This window comes from Ammospiza nelsoni, unplaced genomic scaffold, assembly GCF_027579445.1.
Source record: "Ammospiza nelsoni isolate bAmmNel1 unplaced genomic scaffold, bAmmNel1.pri scaffold_54, whole genome shotgun sequence".
Taxonomy (NCBI): domain Eukaryota; kingdom Metazoa; phylum Chordata; class Aves; order Passeriformes; family Passerellidae; genus Ammospiza; species Ammospiza nelsoni.
In genome coordinates, this window is record NW_026683192.1 from 822,444 (window position 1) to 843,005 (window position 20,562).

A 20,562-nucleotide genomic window follows, 5' to 3' on the forward strand; every position below is an offset into this window, starting at 1 on the left:
CTGTTTTGTCCTTCAGTGGGGATCAATTTTGCTGTGCTGCATTTGCCTGCACTTGATGGTGTATGGCCTGCCTGCATTTTGATGGCTTTGACTTTGGGAAAGATTTTTTTCTTTCTTTCTTTTTTTTTTTTTTTTTTTTTATGTAGTATCCATGCCAAGTCTCTCATATCTTCCCCTCCAAGTTATGTCTTCCTCCTTGACATTTTCCCCTACTGTTGCAACATCTGTGAGCTTAGTTTTGGCATGTTTTGGTCCTTTGCAATGCAGCTCATTTCCTCACAGGCTATTTTTTGAAGACACTAAAATTCCCGATTTTCTGCTTTTTTCAATTGCATTTCATTTGAACCTATCTCCTTTCTTGAGTGTTTGTAAGCCTTTCTTTTGGGATTCGCAAGATTCCTTTTCCCTTCCCGAAAGGAAATTTCATTTTCGGGAAGGGAAAAGGAATCTTGCGATTTCAATGGGGACCAATAGAGGAATCTTTGGTGCATGTTCCTGCCCTTGATGGCATGCCATGCCTTTTGATGGCTTTGACTTAGGGAAAGATTTTTTTCTTTTTTCTGTTGTTTTCTGAAGTGTCCATGCCATGTCCCTCATATCTTGCCCCCTAAGTTGTGTCTTCCTCCTTGACTTTTTCCCCTTCTTTTGCAACATCTGTGAGCTTAGTTTTGGCATGTTTTGTTCCTTTGCACTGCACATGATATAATCCCGGGCCATTGTCTTAAGAGTCAGAAAATTTCCCAAATTTTCTTTCATTCTCCTCCAATTGCAACTCCTTTGATGGCATCTCACATGCAAAGCAAGGATTCTTGCTTTGCATGTGCCTGCACTTGATGGCGTATGGCCTGCCTGCATTTTGATGGCTTTGACTTTGGGAAAGATTTTTTCTTTTTTTTTTTTGTTGTTTTATGAAGTCTCCATGCCATGCCCCTCATGTATTCCCCTCTAAGTTTTGTCTTCCTCCTTGACTTTTTCGCCTGCTTTTGGAACATCTGTGAGCATAGTTTTGGCATGTTTTGGTCCTTTGCACAGCACCTCATATAATCCCAGGCCATTTTCTTAAAGTCAGTAAATTTCACAAATTTTCTTTTTTTCTCCTCCAATTGAAATTCCTTGGATGGTATGTCCATTCCAGCGTGTTTGTAAGACCTTCTTTTCTGTTTTGGCATTCAGTGGGGATCAGTTTTGGCAAGCTTTGCTGCATGTGCCTGCACTTGATGGTGGATGGCCTGCCTGCATTTTGATGGTTTGACTTTGGGAAAGATTTTTTTTCTTTTTTTTCTTTTTTTATGTAGTATCCATGCCATGTCCCTCATATCTTCCCCTCCAAGTTTTGTCTTCCTCCTTGGCGTTTTCCCCTGCTGTTGCAACATCTGTGAGCTTCGTTTTGGCATCTTTTGATCCTTTGCAATGGAGCTGACTTCCTCACAGCCTATTTTTTAAAGACACTAAAATTCCCAATTTTCTGCTTTTTTCAATTGCATTTCATTTGAACCTATCTCCTTTCCCGAGTATTTCTAAGCCTTTATTTTGTGATTCGCAAGATTTCTTTTCCCTTCCCGAAAGGAAATTTCATTTTCGGGAAGGGAAAAGGAATCCTGCGATTTCAATGGGGACCAATAGAGGAATCTTTGGTGCATGTCTCTGCCCTTGATGGCATGCCATGCTTTTTGATGGCCTTGACTTTGGGAAAGATTTTTTTCTTTTTTTGGTTGTTTTCTGAAGTGTCCATGCCATGTCCCTCATATCTTCCCCTGTAAGTTGTGTCTTCCTCCTTGACTTTTTCCCCTTCTTTTGCAACATCTGTGAGCTTAGTTTTGGCATGTTTTGGTCCTTTGCACTGCACCTGATATAATACTGGGCCATTTTCTTAGAGTCACTAAATTTCTCAAATTTTCTTTTTTTCTCCTCCAATTGCAATTCCTTGGATGGTGTCTCCATTCCAGCATGTTTGTAAGTCCTTCTTTTCTGTTTTGGCTTTCAGTGGGGATCAATTTTGGCAAGCTTTGCTGCATGTGCCTGCACTTGATGGTGTATGGCCTGCCTGTATTTTGATGGCTTTGACTTTGGGAAACATTTTTTTCTTTTTTTTTTTTTTTTTTTTTTTTTAATGTATCCATGCCATGTCCCTCATATCTTCCCCTCTGTCCTCGGGTGACGTTATGATTCTTGTATCCCCATTCATCTGTTCTGTGCCTTTAAGACTGACTCTGAAGAGTAGAAGTTTTGTTTGGGTTTCTCTTATCAGGGGCACAGGGACGAGCAGTACATAGGGCTGGTTTTCGCTTCTTGCTTTCATCTCGCTGCTTTGCTTGCTCCCTTTTCTGCTCTTGCTTCTGCTCTGCTTTGGTCTCTGCTTATTAGCTAGTTCTATTTAACCGTCCACATCCCTTCCTGGACTGTTTCTCCTCTCCTGTTTCTTTGACCATCTCGTACCTGCTCCGCACAGGGACCCGGGAATATCTTTCGGCTGCAGCAGCTGCCCCAGCACCGGAGGGACTGAGAACAGAGCAACCACCCCCAAAAGAGACTTTCTGATTTTGTCATCTTTCTCAGAGCGGTGTCATCAGGTATTGTTCATTTTGTGTGCTGGGGGGTGCTGTTCCTGAAATAAACAGGTTCTTTCCACCTCTCTCCAAGGAATTTTTTTTCCCAAACTGGCTGGGGGGAAGGGCCGTGTGGGGTTTGCTTTCTGGAGGGGCCCTCCTTTGCAGATTCTTTAACAAATTTGCCCTAAACAAGGACAAAATATTGGCGCCCATCCTGGGGGCGAGATAGAGAGTGGAAAAACCCTTTTTTGGCTGCATTTTGGTTGCTATTACTCTGTGTTCATTTAAATCAGCTAATAGCCATTTTTTTTAATTCATAATGTCTACTGGGATGAAGGTTTGCATGCATTTCTGGTCCCTAGGGTTTTTTGAGATTTTACTACCTCTATGGTCCCTAGGTTTATTTTCTTATCCAGAAATAGCTTTGGTATTGCCCCTATTGTGTAGTTTCTACATCAGAGGGGCAGTGACCAGAGTAGCTATCCTGCTGGGCTTGGTGGCAATGATGTGCAAGAAGTTTATAAACATGCTAGGGTCTGCTCCAGGTATGAATGGTTCATGGCTATGGTTATGCATCCAGTTTGTTGCAGGAGGAGCAGGAGGGAATGAGGGTTTTAAGCCTCTGCTTTCCTTCTTCTCCTATGAATTATTTGCATCACTAGTGAAGGATATTCAGTTTCCCCTCAATGTTAAAGAAACCATCTTCCTGGTATTCAATCTGGTAACCTTCCTCTATACAGCCTGCTGCTTCTCTAGAATGAGGGGTGAGATTTCTAGACGGGCTGATGAGACCCCTGACTCAGGAGTAAACCCCGGTGTGGAAAATCCTAAGTGGTGTGGAAAATGGGAGGATATGGGCCAAATCCTGAAGGAATTCTCTGACCCTATAGCCTGGGATTTTCCCCATGAACAAATTCAGAACCCAGCTGAGGTGGGGAAATATCTGAAAGAGAAGTACCAGGATGAGCCTAAGGAGAGGAAGGTCATTGCAGTGAGCTGGGCCCTGGCATATGCTTATCGCACACTGCTAGATACTGTCAGGCAGCAGACAGAGGCAGGGGTCAGGGAGATAAATCAGCAACTGTCCCGGTGACTCAGGCTGCAGCTAACACTCCAGGCTCAAAGCCAGCATCTAAACCCGTGGCTGTTGCTACCAGCACTAGAAGTGGGAAAAGCACAGACAAGACCTATCAACCAGTGGATGATGATGATGACGATGATGAAGGAGAAGGAACCTCCATGCCTCCTAACATAAAATCAGGAGTCAAAGCAGCAGGTGCAAGATCAGATGCAAATATTGAGTCCTTTTCCCTGAAGGACCTTTGTGGCCTACGGAAGGATTACACACGACGACCTGATGAATCCATAATTAGTTGGCTGGTCCGTCTCTGGGATGCTGCAGGCGAGGCTACAATTCTGGATGGCACTGAAGCCAGGCATTTGGGATCCCTGTCACAGGATCCTGTCATCGACCAAGAAATGATGAGGGGGGCTAATCCACACAGCCTCTGGGCACAGGTCTTGGATAGTGTTGCACGAAGATACCTGTGTGCAGATGATCTCTATATGCAACAACTCAGTGGAAGACCATAGAGCAAGGGATCCAACGCCTGAGAGAAATGGCAGTGGCAGAGATTGTCTTCTCAGATGATGTAACAACTAGGAACCTAACTTAGTACCATGCACGTCTGTGATGTGGCAAAAACTTGTACGACTTGGGCCACGTGAATATGCTTCTGCCTTAGCCATCATGAAGAGGGATGAGAGGGATGAGACTGTGCTTGACATGGCAAGGAAGCTCCGAGCATATGCAGATGCTGTACATGGCCCGACACATGCCAGAATTGCAGCGGTAGAAACACGTCTGCAGAATCTAGAGGATAAGATAGAGGAGAATCACAAGAAGCTTAGAGAGGAGATTAAAGAAGACCTTCTCCAAATTTCATCAGTACAGATCCGAGGTTCTGGTATCCAAGGCAGATGTTTCCCAGATGGTGAGAGAAGGTACACCCCATGAGCTGAGCTGTGGTTTTACCTGCGTGATTGTGGGGAAAACATGAGAAGGTGGGATAGGAAACCTACTGCTGTTCTGGCACGACGGGTGTGTGAACTGAAGGAAGCTACCAGAAGGAAAGCAGCTCCAGTTGCCCGTAGCTGAACGGCCAGGTATGATGATGATGACATGTCTGATCCCCTCGAAGGAACATCCAAAACATATGCCCAGGGAAAGAAGGATAACCAGGCTTAGAGGGGCCCTGCCTCTAGCCAGGTAGAGGCCAGGGAAAATTGTGTTTTCTGGTCTGTGTGGATTCGTTGGCCTGGCACATCGGAACCACAAGAGTACAAAGCTTTGGCTGATACTGGTGCACAATGCACATTAATCCCATCAAGACATGTGGGGACAGAGTCTGTTTCTATTGCTGGTGTGACAGGGGGATCCCAGAATTTCACTCTGGTGGAGGCTGATGTGAGTCTAACGGGAAATGAGTGGAAGAAGCATCCTATTGTGACTGGCCCAGAGGCCCCGTGTATTTTGGGCATAGACTACCTTCGGAGTGGGTACTTCAAAGACCCAAAAGGACTCAGATGGGCATTTGGAATAGCTGCTGTAAAGACAGAGGGCATCCAGCAATTGAACACCTCACCTGGGTTGTCTGAGAATCCATCTGCAGTAGGATGACTGACGGGAGAAGAGCAACGAGTGCCAATTGCCACTTCCATAGTGCATCGATGGCAGTATAGGACCACTCGAGATGCTGTGATCCCCATCCATAAGATGATCTGAGAATTGGAGAGCCAAGGGGTGGTCAGCAAGATCCACTCACCCTTCAACAGTCTTATCAACACCTGGGCTAGGGAACATGGCATTGAGTGGGTGTACCATATCCCCTACCATGCACCATCTGCAGGAAAGGTAGAGAGGTTCAACTAAAAACCCAGTTGAAAGCTTTGGGTGCGGGATCTTTCAAAAATTGGGAGCAGCATTTAGCAAAGGCCACCTGGTTAGTTAACACCCGAGGTTCCACCAGCCGAGTAGGTCCTGCCCAGTCCGAGTCCCTGAATATAATAGAAGGAGACAAAGTCCCAGTGGTACATATCAGAGGTTTGTTAGGGAAGACTGTGTGGATCAATTCTGCCTCGAGTACAGACAAACCCATTCGTGGGGTTGTTTTTGCTCAGGGACCAGGTTGCACATGGTGGATAATGCAAAGAGATGGAACAACATGTTGTGTACCTCAGGGAGATCTGATTGGGGGTAAGAATGATGTGCAATATCACTGTTCATTGGATGTTAATGCCATTGTCTGTACATTAAACCATACAGACATGAGATAGAAGAAAATGTGTAAGTGTTGAAGGTCTGGGCAAGTGATAGATGGAGCTTTAAGTGAGTAAAGTGACAAGGGGAATCCTGCAGCTCTGTAGTATAGGGCCTAGATTCAGTGTTCCAGTGTGGGGATGTGATGAAGGCATGATGGGTATTGCTTGTAATTTTGGAGGAACAGATGGAAATTTTGTATGAATAATGCATGATGTGTTGTAGTATGTTGATGATATGGGCATAAGGGGTGGAATGTCCTGGGGTGACGTTATGATGCTTGTATCCCCATTCATCTGTTCTGTGCCTTTAAGACCAACTCTGAAGAGTGGAAGTTTTGTTTGGGTTTCTCTTATCAGGGACACAGAGACGGGCAGTACATAGGGCTGTTTTTCACTTCTTGCTTTCAGCTTGCTGCTTTGCTTGCTCTCTTTTCTGCTCTTGCTTCTGCTCTCGCTTTTGCTTCTGCTTATTAGCTAGTTTAGCTAAACATTCCAAATTCCTTCCTGGACTGTTTTTCCTCTCCTGTTTCTGTGACCATCTCGAACCTGTTCCGGACTGGGACCTGGGAACACCGAGGGTTTGCACCGTTTGGCTGCAGCAGCTGGCCAGCACTGGAGGGACTGAGAACAGAGCAACCACCCTCAAAAGAGACTTTCTGATTTTGTCATCTTTCTCAGAGCGGTGTCATCAGGTATTGTTCATTTTGTGTGCTGGGGGGTGCTGTGCCTGTCAAATAAACAGGTTCTTTTCACCTGTCTCCGAGGAATTCTTCCCGAACCAGTGTGGAGGGGGAGGGGCCGTGTGTGCTTGCTTTCTGGAGGGGCCCTCCTTTGCAGATTCTTTAACAAATTTGCCCTAAACCAGGACAAGGGTGAACTCCTCAGACACTGTTGGGACATTGCACATAGCTCAGGGAAGAGTGTTATTGTTATTAAATTGTGTCCTGTTCAACTATGGTCTGCTGGCCATGAAGAGAAACTTTCTGTGCCTCTGAGTCTCACCAGGTCCTGTCCCTCAAAGGACACAGACCTGATGAGTTGTGGTTCCCACTCCAGTGGTGGCACCTGCACCTCCCTCCATTGCCAGAGCAGAGCTCCGTTTTCCCAGAAAGTCCCTGGAAATGCAGGGATGAAGGAAACAGGACAGGCTGGGGGATCAGGGGCAGGGCACAGCCAAGGATTTGGGGTGGTTGTGAGCCCAGGGCAGGACGTGGCCCTTGGCCTTGGTGAACCTCATCCAACTGTCCTGGGCCCATGGCTCCAGCCTGTCCAGATCCCTCTGTAGGGCTTCCTGCCCTCCAGCACAGTCCCACTGCCACCCAGCCTGGGCTCACCTGGGAACTGACTGAGGGTGCCCTCGATGGCCTCGTCCAGATCAGCAATAAAGAGATTTCACTGGCCTGGCCCCAATCCTGAGCCTTGGGGACACCCCTGGATGTGACTCCTCAGCTGCTCTGAGTGCCAGGGCTTGGATGAGGGAAATGGTGGGGATGTGTTTCAGGAATGCCAAGGGCCAAGGCCTGAGCCCCAGCCCCTGGCCAGGCAGATCCTGTCCCTCCCTCCTTGCTCAGGGCTCTTCCCAGCATGGGCACTGGCATGTGGGGATGTGCAATGGCAAGGGCAGGAGCATGGGGCGGCCCCTGCCAGGCTGCTGAGCAGGGACAAGGAGGCAATGAGGCCACAGGCCTGCAAGGGTCACTTGTCCCCTCATGGCCTCAGGCCCAGGGCCAGCAGCCATGGCCAAAGTTGGCTCTGGCAGGGCTGTCTTGCAGCTGCTGCCCATGCCTGTGCCCTGTGCAGCCCAGGCTGTCCCACGGTGTCCCTGCCCTGCGCCTCTGTTCCTGCAGGCTGTTGGCATCCCCCGGCTGCCCCACCTGGCTGGGCCCTTCCTTTGCTGACAGCTCTGCCTCCTGCCTGCCTCTGCCTGCCCACACAAAGCCTTGGGCTGCTCCAGGCTCCTGCTGGGGATGTGCTGCACCACAGCCCTGCGCTGCCAGGGAAATTCCTTTCTCCTGGTGCCAGTCTGGGCCTCCCCAGCTGCCCTTGGTGCTATTATGTCATCTTCAGGTTCCTTCCCACTATGAAGAAAAGCTCCAGCCTCTCTGAAACCACCCTTCTATTCCTCCCTGGCTACTCCTTTTCTGTCCTCAGTCTCCACACCACTGAGTCCAGAGCCTGCAGACTCTCCCTGCTGGTTTTGTGAGAAGGCCTCCAAACCCCATCTTGGGAGATTTTTGGGTCCTCTCCAAGATCTGTGAAATTGGAAAAATAGTGATCAAAGGTATTTTCTCCCAAATCTTGCAGTTACAGGACAAGGGTCAATATCTCTAAACTGAATGAGGGTGGATTTAAATTTGTTAGAAGGAGGAAATATTTCATTTATGAGAACAGCACAAAACTGCAATTGTCTTTCCTGAGAAAGGGATGCCTTATCCCAGGATTTGTCCAAGAGCAGGAGCTTTGTGTAGCCTGACCCAGTGAAACCCTCTCATTCCCAAGGACAGAATTCCTGTAGTGTGAGTTCTCTGATGTGCTGGGTGCCCTCACAAGGCTTTGGGCCAGAATGTCTGCTGAGGGCAGCCAGGCTGCTGCAGGAGCAGTGACCTCACAGCCATCACCATGGCAGCCCTGTCCCCTGGGCCTGGCTCTCCCCTTTCCTCTGCCCCTGCCTTGTCTCTGCTGGCATGAAGAGTTTTGTCGTTAATATCTTGTCCTCAAGGTGCTGGGGCCAATGGCTTCCCAGTCAGGCTCCTGGAGCAGAAGTGGCTTTTCAAGCCCAGCCAGGAATGAGCCCTGAGGCAGCAGCTCTGCAGTGGTGGCCACCAGGCCGGGCTGCCAAGGGAGGCTTCTGGCCATGGCCTGCAAGCAGCTGCTGCTGCCAAGGTGCCTTTGGTGCCTCAGGCTCTCCCTGGCACAGCTCCCAGCATGGCACTCTGCCCTTGTGCCCGAGGCCTTCCCTGTGCTGGGGCTGGCCCGGGGCTTTTCCTGCAGCAGGACCTGCCCTGCTCATGGCACAGGAAAGGCAGTTCCTGCTGGAGCAGGAGGCTCTGCCTGCAATGGGCTCCAACAACTCCAGCAAGGCCCCGTTGACTTCAAAACTGCTTCCTAGAGCATTATATTCTACTAATTGTTATAGATCCTGAACTGTGGAGCAAATAACTCTGGTTAAGATCTTTCTCTGTCTGATCATGATCAGAATCAATGAGAGCTGTGTTTATATAATTTATCTGGTATTCCATCATTAATCCTGCAGGACAAATTGGGTTAAAGTTCAATTCCACCTGTCCAATCCTTTACACATAAACCTTTGACAAATTCTGGGTCTTGGATAGGATCCAGCCACTCCCAGTCTCTTCTCTTAGAAGGAATTGTAGAAGTCTGGGGGCCCTGCAGGGGTTTGAGGATCCATGGTGGCTGTTGAGTGTCATTTCTCCACCTCAAGTCTCAGGAGGAGTTTCTCCAATAAAGAAATAAAGCTTTTGCCAGAAGCTCCCACTGTGTCCGTGACAGGAAGCCCTCTGAGTATCTGGGACATCCTGGGTCTTTGGCAGCCTAGGGACTCCTGGGATGTCACCATGGAGCCCCCGTGAGTGCCTGTGACAGATCGGTGCCTTTGCAGCCCAAGGTCCCCTGGGATGTTACCATGGAATGGCTATGACTGCCTCTGACCACAGGGCTCTTTAGCATCCTCAGAAAGCCCTGGGAGGTGTCCATGGAGCCCCAGATTCTGCCAGTGACATTCCAGCTCTGGAACAGCCTGGAGACTCTTGGAAAGTCCCCACGGAACCCCTCTGAGGGCCTGTGACAAACCTGATCCTTAGCAGGCAACCATCACCAGCCCCCTGTTGCTATGGTCAGTTTCCATGGCAACCATCATCAGGACCCTGTTGCTATGGTCAGTCCCTTGGCAGCTCCATGGAGACCCCATGCCAGGGGTGGTTGTCATGGACACCAGCTCAGGTCTGCAGCCAGAGGCCGTTGCCATGGCACCCATTGGCTGTCCCATCCCCAGGCTCATGGGATCCCAGAACCACAGAATTGGCTGAGCTGGGAGGGACCCATCAGGATCCTCCAGTCCAACTGCTGGCCCTGCCCAGGACACCCCAACAATGCCAGACTGGGCCTGGCAGCGCTGTCCAAATGCTGCTGCAGCTCAGAGAGCCCTGGAGCTGGGACCCTTCCCTGGGGAGCCTGGGCAGGGCCCCAGCAGCCTCTGGGCAAAAACCTTTTCCTGACATCCAACCTGAGCCTGCCCTGACTCAGCTGCAGCCGTTCCCTCCACTCCTGTCCCTGGGCACCAGAGGGAAGAGGTTCCCACAGCCCCAGCCAGGGACCCGCTCCCAAGGCTGTTGCCATGGCCACCAGGGCTGGGACCAGCTGGGATGCTTGGTTTCCATGGGCCAGGGTTCAGGAATGGGATTCCCCAATTTCCTGCTCCTGCTAAAACCGTGCTGCCCTCGCTGCCCTCCCGCCTCTCATGGAAAGCACAAAAGGCAAAGATCCCAGGCTGGGATAAGAAAAATTTATTGGGAACAGCAATGAGATAAGGAAGGAATGGAACAAAAACAGTATTGACAACAGAAGGGAAAAGTAAAACTTGGACAGGGAAAACTAAACACAGCTCACTGGGTCTGCCTGGCAACAATCTCCCCTTCCTGGAAAGGACACCCTTCTCCTTAGGAAGAGAGGGAGACAGTCCCTTTCCTGCCCCGGGCAATGACCACAGGTGGGAGTGAATGGATTGACACGTCCATGGCCAGACCCTCATGGTCCTCAATCCCAAATCACGTCATTGCCAGGGGCAGGAAAAGGGACAGGTGTCTTCCCAGCATGGACCATGGGGAACATGGATCCCCAGGACTCTTCCTAATGTGGGCCCTCTAACTGGCAATGAAGCTGGAGTAATGCCTGAAGCTGTTCCTGCAGCTTGGGCATTTGCAGTGCTTCCCTTACCGGTGCTTCCGTTGGTGTCTAGTCAAGTTAGAGCTGCTGGAGAAGCTCTTCCCACACTGGGGACACTCGTAGGGCCTCTCCCCAGTGTGGATGTGCTGTTGTCTGATGAGGGTGATGTTGTGCTTGAAGCCCTTCCCACAGTCAAGGCAGCAGAAGGGCCTCTCATCAGTGTGAATCCACTCATGCAGGAGGAGATGGGAGCTGGTCTGAAACCTCTTCCCACATGTGGCGTACTGGTAGGGCCTCTCCCCAGTGTGGATGCGCCGGTGCCTGATAAGGTGGGAGGCACAATTGAAGCCCTTCCCACAGTCAGGGCAGTGGAAGGGCCACTCCTCAGTGTGAATCTGCTGGTGGTGGAGGAGATCAGAGCTGATCGGAAACTTCTTCTGACACTGGGTACACTCATAGGGCGTCTCCCCAGTGTGGATGCATTGGTGGATGGCGAGGGCGGATCTGCAGCTGAAGCCCTTCCCACATTCCCCACACCCGTAGGGCCATTCCCTGGTGTGGATCATCTGGTGGCTGATCAGGGTGCTGCTCTGCCTGAAGCTCTTCCCACACTCCAAGCACTTGCAGCGCTTTTCTCCGTCATGAAGCTGCTCATGGACCACCAGCTCTGAGCTCTGGCTGAAGCTCTGTCCACCTTCCTGGCTAAGTGAGGGTCTTTCCTCCACAGAGCACCCTGGGCTGGGATTGCAGCCCGTCCTCCTGTGGGATCTCTGGGGATTTTCCACCCCAGTGGAATTCTGCACTGTGGAGTCACTCAAAACAGCCTCTTCCACGAGGTTCTGCTGTGGGGATTTGTCCTCTCTAGTCTCCATCCTCAGTTTCTTGTCTGGGGTAGGAAGGACAAGGAGAGGATGGGATTTGCCTCCGTGCCAGAGGAAAGGGGAAGGAGATCCTTCCAATGCATCCCCATCAGGACAGGGTTGTCCTGCAGCCAGGGGCCATGCTGGGCTGGGAGATGGAGCAGGAGAGAGGGGGAAAGGGGCACTGGCTTCTTTCTCACCTCCCTGGGGTTCCTGGGGCATGTTCATTTTCCTCGCAGCCCCCTCTTCCATTTGATCAAGGTTTGGGGATGGGAAATCCTGTTTTGGCGGAAAACAACAGATGAGCACATTGTTTTTTGTACTGGTTTGAAAGCAAACCTGGAGAAAGGTCTAAGACAGAATTACAATTTAATAAGAAAGTTAAGATCAAGGCAGTGATACAGAAATATTTTCTTAAACCGACAGGGTCAGGATATAACCGGCTGCTCAGGGTGGTGGCAGCAGTCCCATTAAATGGTGGCTGCAGTCCTGTTGGAGTAATGAATGTGATTCTGTCAAAGCAGTGATCCTGTAGAAGGGTCTGGTCTTCCTCTGAAGGCCCAGTGGTGGTTATGGAGGTCTTGTCCTCTGGGAATCCAGTAGGCAAGCTGCTCCTGGTGTTGCAAGCCTCAGCTTATATCCAGGTAGGAATGCTTGAATCCTCCCCCTGGGGGGAGCGTCCCACAATGGGATGATGGAATTTGATCAGTCCTGCAGTGACACTCAATGGCCCAATCACAGAAGATATCTGCCCTGGAGGGCGTTATCAGGGCTGAGTCATGGAAGAGATAAAGAACACTGCCCCACCTGCTTATAGCAGTTGATGAACAAGTGGATTGAAAACATGCATTTGGTTACATCTTGCATTGCAGCCTGAAACAGTGGGGTAATCCCTGCTCAGGGGGTGACCACCACCCCCCTTACCCAAACTGGCTCAGGTGTAAAACCCCCACCCCGGGAATGCCACACACACAGGGGACAATGTCACACTTTCTCTGCCCCAGGGGAGGTCTCTGTCCCTGTCACTCCCTTGGCTGTTCCCCCCTTTCTCTTTCTTTCCATGTCTCTCTCTACCTCACAATTACTGTTAAATAAAATCCATTTTGGGTTTGGTCTCATTAGCACCTTAATTGGGGTGGAGGCATCTCTCTAACAATTTTCTTAAACATATTGCAATATTATTTATGCACAGTGAGTTGAGGGCACTGTTCTCTGACTCCAAGTGCTTTTGACAACAGCATGGTTCCCTTCTCTGAGGAGGTTGTGGTTCTTTCTGGAAGAACTCTTGGAAACTTTGAAACAGTCCCTCCTTCCTCCTTGGGAACTTATGGGAGAAATGATAAGGAAAATGGTTGTTGTGGGTGGCCACTGAAAAAAAAATATTTTGTTGACCTTTCTTGAAAAGTTGGTTAAAATCACTGGAGGAGAGGGAGCAAATGATATCAGATTGACCGATAAAGTTCATTTACTCCAAGGTGAGGAACACAAGGCTGCTAAAAGTCCCACAGAAGCCCAGCTGAGGTTGATAAATTCCCCAGTAACTCCAGCGAGGGGTCTCCTAGAGGATTTTTTTTGGAGAATGTTCGGAGCCAGCAGATCCCGGACTCGAGCCCTGGATATCTCTGGGCTCCCTAAGAGGAGCTTTTTCGGGGGGGGAGGAGCCGCGATCGCCCCTCAGGAGGGTCCGGGGGGGTCCACGCGGGGATGGCCCGGTACCGACGGGGCGGGACATTGGTTTTGGGGATCCCTGTGAGAGCCGGGCCTGTGGAACGGGGGACCCCCAGGGCAGGGAGAGGGAAAGGGGCGATACCGGAGCTGGGGGACCCCCGGCAGCCCGGAGATGAGGCAGGGTCGGGACCCCCTGACCGTGACAGGGGCGTGTCTTGGGGTGATTTCATGGTGCTTGTACCCCATCAGTCTGTTTAGCCCAGAAATCAGTTCTGCACATTTAAGGCTGGTTCTGAGAGCGAAGGCGGGGAGGAGAAAGAAGCAGCAGTTTGTTTTCAGAAACTGCACTCACTCCTCTACATTCTGGCTCCTGGACAGACAGACAGCAGGACAGAGCTCTCCTTTGCTTTTAGCTTGTTTTCAGCCCTGGATTGTGGTTTTTCTTTATCTTTGGAGCTGTTTAAACCTGCTCTGCACTGAACCTCCAGAACATCACCGGCACCTCGCACCTGGCTAGGCTGGGCCGAGGCATTTCCAGCACCAGAGGGACAGATAAGAGACTGATAAGCGACTGATAAGAGACTGAGTGAGCTGAGCTACTGCCCACAGAGGGACTTTCTGAGTTTTTCATCTCTTTTGGAGTGGCAAGGGGTCTTATTGTTTAATTTGTTCATTTGTTTTGCTGGTGAATGCTTTGCGTGTAAAATAAACAGGTTTTTTGCACTCTTCTACAAGGAAATATTTACCTGAAGTGGCTGGGGGTTGGGGTACTTGAATCTGCTTTCTAGAGGAAACCCCTTTGGAGGTTTTCAACCAAATTTGCCCTAAACCAGGACAGGGTGGTGGAGAGAAGGGAGAACCCAAAGTGGCTGGATTGAGGGGAGGCTGGAGAGAGGGACCTGGGACCCCAAAACCCCCCAGAATCCTTAAGCATGCCCCTAGGGAGGGGGCATCCCCAGGACCCATGGAATCCTCAGCAGCCCTGAGGCGGGGGACCACCAGAACCCCAGAGGGATGAGACTGAAAATGGGAAAGAAACTCCTGGTGGCTTTTTTTATTCACTTTTGATTTTTGGTGGTTTTTATGAACACCAGGTGACTTCTAGAGATGGATGTGGGTGGGAGAAATCCCCAAACGAAGGCATTGACACCTTGTTTTTCCCGAAACCTTCCCACTGTGATATCCCCCCTGTCCCACTCTGGGTGAGCTCAGTCCCAAACCTGACCCTGATCCTGGTCTCAATCTCATTCCACATTTAGACATGCTCACAGTTTTTTATTTAATCTCATTCCAGTTCCAAACTTGTCTAGCCCCAGACCCAATCCCAACCCCAGCCCTAAACCCAATGCCATGTCTAGCATTAACCCCAATCCCAAGTCTAGTCCAATTCTCAGCCCCAACTCCAACCCCAGCCCCAGTTCCAGCCCCTTCCTAAATCCTCAGCCCCAAACCAAATCCCAGGTTCAGCCCTTCTGGGGGTTTGGGGGTGTCTCTGTCCCTCTGACCCCAATGATGTTTGGGTGGGGTCACAGCAGGGCTGAGAGGGACAGAGACCCCCCCCGGCCTCCGCAGGTGTGAGAAGGTCGGAGAGCCCCCCCAGCCCCGAGCACCCTCAGCGGTGAGAGGGACACAGAGCCCCTGGTCCCCAGCCCTGCACAGGCATTGCCTGAGGCCAGAGGGATGGAGACCCCCCGAGCATCCCCCAGGGTGAGGGGACAGAGACCCCTGAGCATCCCCTGGGCGGAGAGGGACAGAGACTGCCTCGAGCACCCCTTGGCACAGGGATGAGAGGGAGGGAGATCCCTCAGGCATTCCCTGGGGTGAGAATGATGGAGACCCCCTGAGGAATGGCCTGGGGTGACAGGGACAGAGACACCCCCTGGGGAATGGCCTGGGGTGACAGGGACAGGAAAAACACCCCCAAACCCCTCCCAAGCATCCCCCAGGGTGAGAGGCACAGAGACCCCTTGAGCATCCCCTGGGCACTGGACAAAATAATTTGGCAGAAATCAAATTTGACTCTGCATAAATCACTTTGATGAATATTTGATTTGCCCACAAGTCACATGTGATGAAAATGCAAACAAATCCCAAACATTAATAAACTGACAGTACAAGCAATTTTTTGGCAATTCCAAGTTCCACTGGTTCCTGCACAGCTCCAGCTCAGCTGCTAGCACATTCTGATAAAAGTGTAAATACAGATATTAAAAGGAAAGGAAACCCTTTGTAGCTGTCACAAAGGAGACGGGGATGAAGAGAATAATGATTCTTACATTTCGCAAAGCACTCAAGCCTGGGAATTCAGTAGTTATTTGGGAATTTTGCTACTTCAGCTGGGCTTCTTGTAGGACTTTTAGCAGCCTTGTGTTCCTCACTGTGGGGTAAATGAACCTTGTCAGTCTCACTGGTATCATTTGCTCCCTTTCCTCCAGTGATTTTAAAAATCATTTCAAGGAAGGACAACAAAATATTTTCTTTACACTCCCGACCCATAAAGGCTGACTGATTTTACTCATCAGTTCTCCCATAAGTCACTCAGAGGAAGCTGCAGCCAGGTTTCCAAGAGTTCTTCCAGAGAGAACCACAACCTCCACAGAGGAGGAAACCATGCTGTTGTCAAAGGCACTTGGGGTCAGAGAACAGTGCCTAAACTCACTGTGCCAAAATAATTTTACAGTCTAGTTAGTCTAGTTAAGATAAGTGTTAGAGAGATTTTTCTGCCCCAATTAAGATGCTAATGAGACCAAACCCAAAATGGATTTTATTTAACAGTAAATGGGATAGACAAGGGGGGACAGGAAGGGAATGACAGGAAAAAGAGCACTCCCCTGCATCAGGGTAAGAGTGACTGTCCCCTGTGTGTGTGGCCTTCCAAGGGTGGGGGTTTTACACCTGAGCCAGTTTGGGTAAGGGGAGTGGTGGTCACCCCCTGAGCAGGGATTACCCCACTGTTTAAGGTTGCCATGCAAGATGTAACCAAATGCATGTTTTCAATCCCCATCTTCATCAACTGCTATAAACAGGTGGGGCAGTGTTCTTTATCTCTTCCATGACTCAGCCCTGATAACGCCCTCCAGGGGAGATATCTTCTGTGAATGGGCCATTGAGGGTCACTGCAGGACTAATAAAACTCCATCATCCCATTGTGGGATGCTCTGCCCAGGGGGAGGAACCAAGCATTCCTGCATGGATATAAGCTGAGACTTGCTGTACCAGGAGAAGCTTGCCTAGTGGATTCCCAGAGGACAAGAGCTCCAGAACCACCACTGGAGCTTCAGAGGAAGACCAGACCCTTCTACAGGATCACTGCTCTGACAGAATCACATTCATTACTCCAACAGGACTGCAGCCACCATTTAATGGGACAGCTGCCATCACCCTGATCAACTGTATGTCAGGTTATATCCTGACTGTGTCAGTTTAAGGCAGTCTTTCTGTATCATTGCCTTGATTTTCATTTTGTTATTTAATTGCAATTCTGGTTTAGACGTTCCCCAGGTTTGCCTTCAAACCAGTACAAAACTCAATGTGCTCATCCCTTGTTTTTCTCCCAAAAAAGGATTTCCCATTCCCAAACCATTGCCAGATGGAAAGGGAGGCTGTGAGGAACACGAAGGAGCCCTGGGACACCCAGGCAGGTGAGGAGGAAGTCAGTGCCCCTTTCCCCCTCTCTCCTGCTCCATCTCCCAGCCAAGCATGGCCCCCAGCTGCAGGATAACCCTGCTGCAAACCCCGTCCTGATGGGGATGCACTGGGGGGGATCTCCTTCTTCTTCCCTGTGGTACGGAGGCAAATCCCATCCTCTCCTTGTCTTTCCTCCTCCAGACAAGAAGCTGAGGAGGGAGACCAGGGAGAACAAATCCCTACAGAAGAACCTCGTGAAAGAGGCCGTTATGAGTGACTCCAGGGCACAGGAATCCAACAGGGAGGAAAAGCCCCAGAGATTCCACAGGAAGAGGGGCTGCAAACCCAGCCCAGTGTGCTCTGAGTAAGAATGACCCAGCCTGAGCCAGGAAGGTGGACAGAGCTTCAGCCAGAGCTCAGAGCTGGTGGTCCATGAGCAGCTTCATGATGGGGAGAATCCCCACAAGTGCTTGGAGTGTGGGAAGAGCTTCAGGCAGAGCAGCACCCTGATCAGCCACCAGATGATCCACACCAGGGAATGGGCCTATGAGTGTGGGGAATGTGGGAAGGTCAGAACTCATCAGGCACCAATGCATCCACACTGGGGAGAGGCCCTACGAGTGTGCCCAGTGTCAGAAGAGGTTTCAGACCAGCTCCAGTCTCCTCCAGCAGCAGCAGATTCACACAGACCAGAGGCCCTTCCTCTGCCCTGAGTGTGGGAAGGGCTTTAACTGCAACTCCAACCTTGTTAGGCACCGGCGCATCCACACTGGGGAGAGGCCCTACAAGTGCCCAACCTGTGGGAAGAGGTTTCAGAGCAGCTCGAATATCCTCCTGCACGAGCGGATTCACACGGATGAGAGGCCCTTCTGCTGCCCTGAGTGCGGGAAGAGCTTCAAGCAAAACTCCCACCTCATCACCCACCAACGCATCCACACCGGGGAGAGGCCATACGAGTATCCCCAGTGTGGGAAGAGGTTCACCCATAGCTCTCACATGACAAAACACCAACGGAGGCACCACTAAGGGAAGCCCTGCGAGTGCCCCAGCTGCAGGAGGAGCTTCATGCACTGCTCCAGCTTCATCCCCCATGGAGATCTAATGGTGTATCCAATCCCATCCCCAGTCTTTGTCAAAGGTGTAAAAGATTGGACATTGGAATTGAACTTAAACGCTATTTGTCCCACAGGATTAATCATAGAATACCCAATAAATTTCTGTAAATACAGCTCTGATTTTTTCTGATCATGATTAGACAGAATGGTTCATTTACCCCACAGAGTAAATGAAAAAAATGAGTTATTGCTGCGGTCTTAGGTGGTCTGGATACAATCTTCCCCGAGAGTGTCTTGTGCCAGTGGGTAGGAACCATGAGCACCAGCACACAGACACAAACACAGACACAGACATACAGACACACACACACACACACACACACACACACACACACACACACACACACAAACACAAACACAGAAATGCTGAAACTGTCCAGAGGCCAAAGAGAAAGGATTGTCCAGGGTATAAATGGAGGGAAAGAGGGTGCAATGGAGAGCACGAGGAATCCAATGATCATAGGGCTCAGGGGTGGTACACAGGGAAGGGACCAGTAGGGAATGCCAGGGTAGATGGACAGGGTTACACACCAATGGGAAGGGAGAACTCACCAGAACATGAACATAGAAGTGTAAAAGGGGTAGAGAAGGCCAATGGAGAGGACAGAACTGGGACAAATTAACATAGTGCTGCAGAACACCATGGGGAAGTCTCTTTTCTCACCCTGAGCTGTGAGGAGTGCCCAGAGCCTGTGGTGTGTCTTTCCAGGGCATTGCTACTGCCTTTTCCCTGGTAGGCTCACAGGTTTGCACAGTTGTGCAGTGTCACAATGATCTCCTTGGTTCTGCAGCCCTGCTGTGGCTGCTGTGTAACAACAGACCTGTGATACCATGAGGCTCCATAGTGTCACCAGGGTCCCTTTGGTTACACAAGGACCTGCTGGGACATGATGGACCCTTGGTTCCATGAGGTGCCTGGCTCCCACAGCCCCTCACAGACCCCTATGGCCTCTCAGAGTTCCCCATGGCCCATCATGGCCTCACAAGGCCCTTCATGGTGCCTCATGACTGATGGCCCCTCACATCCCCTCACGGCCCCTCTCAGCCTCAGGCCCAGGGCTCCACCCAAGGCAGGAGAACAGGTTGGGCCCTACTTGTTCTGCTTTCATTTCAGTCCCTTCACAGCCACAAGTGCAGAAAGGCTGAAATGGAGCCTTTCCCCAGCATTTCCCTCGGGGTTAATTGCGGGCTGAAGCTCTGTGCTGGCCCCGGCCCCAGCGCCACCATCCCTGCAGCCGCCAGGCCTTTGCTGTCCCCCCGTGTCCGTTCCCTGTCCCCGAGTCCCGCCCGGCTCTGGCAGCAGCAGCAGCCGCAGCGCAGGGGGCGCCGGCCCGGCCCAGCCGGGGCTCCCGGCCAGGAGCAGCAGCAGCGCCAGCCCCTTCCTGCCTGCTCCTGCCTCGGCTCCCAAGGGCTTTTTCCAGCTCAATTCTGGACTAGAGCAGCCAGCACCCACACACAGCCCTGACTGCTCAGGGCCCGCCTGTGCTGCCCTGAGCCAGCCCTTAGAGGAAGAAAGGATCAGGTTCCAGCGCTGTTTACAATGCTCTTTTACTCACCCTGAGGTGACAGGAGGAGGCTGCTGGTGCCTTTGCCTTGGGAATTGCAGATCATGGCTGCTCTTGGCCCTCTTCTGCTTGCCAACTTAATTTTATCCATAAAACTACAAGTGCCTCTTTCAGTTGGTGCTACCCATGGTGCTTTCATGACAGTGAAGTCAGTATTTTTTTCTTGGACATAAAGATCAGCAGATACTGGAATGCCCACCAGCCCCTGAGCACTAAGATGAGGGGAATTAAAGCCACACAGGCCACATTTGCAGCGCTCAAACACAGGCCTGTTGCTGGCGTTGTTGAAATAGAATAAGCTGACAGAGGCTGTCACAGAATTTGCCTCCGCAATGTGGAATTAAATAAAAAAATTCACCAGGAGAAACAGAAACCAGAATTTCTCAACTCGCTTTGTTGCTCCTTCTCAGCAGCAGGAAGCGGAGATGCCCAGAGGTGTTTTGCACTGCTGCTGCCCCCAGTTTGAGCCCAGGCTCTGCCCTGTCCCAGCGGGAATCTGAGCCCAGCCCAAGGAGCTCAGCGCACACGGGGCCAGGCCCAGAGCCCCGGGCACGGCCTGGGCTGCTTTCATTTCAGTCATTGTGGGGTAGCAGCGCAGACGGAATGTCCTGCGGCCCAAACCTCCTGCTCCTGCCACACAGCACCAGCCTTCTCCCCCTCCTCCTTCTCTCCCAGCATGTCACAAATTCCAGCTTGGAGGAGGCTTCCCCAGACAGGGCTCCGGCTCCTGTTCCAGTTGAATGTCCCTGCAGAGAAACAGGGCATCTTTTAGGCACTTGCACAAGCTAAAGCTTCTCACTTCATAGGGAATCTGGGATGCAAATAGCCTTGCTAAGAAAGCCAAAAGATGAGGGAATGGATTAGTAATTATTAGAAAAATTCACCCGTCTTCCAGGCAAGGTTCACCCGGTCATTCCCTGCATTTCTCCTTTTCAGATTGTTTCAGTCAGCTACT

General features: G+C 50.8%; 1 pseudogene; it reads left to right on the top strand.

Annotated features, from left to right (window-relative positions):
* Positions 1-20,562, top strand: part of LOC132087182 (zinc finger and SCAN domain-containing protein 2-like) — a 79,771-nt pseudogene that overhangs the window by 42,976 nt on the left and 16,233 nt on the right.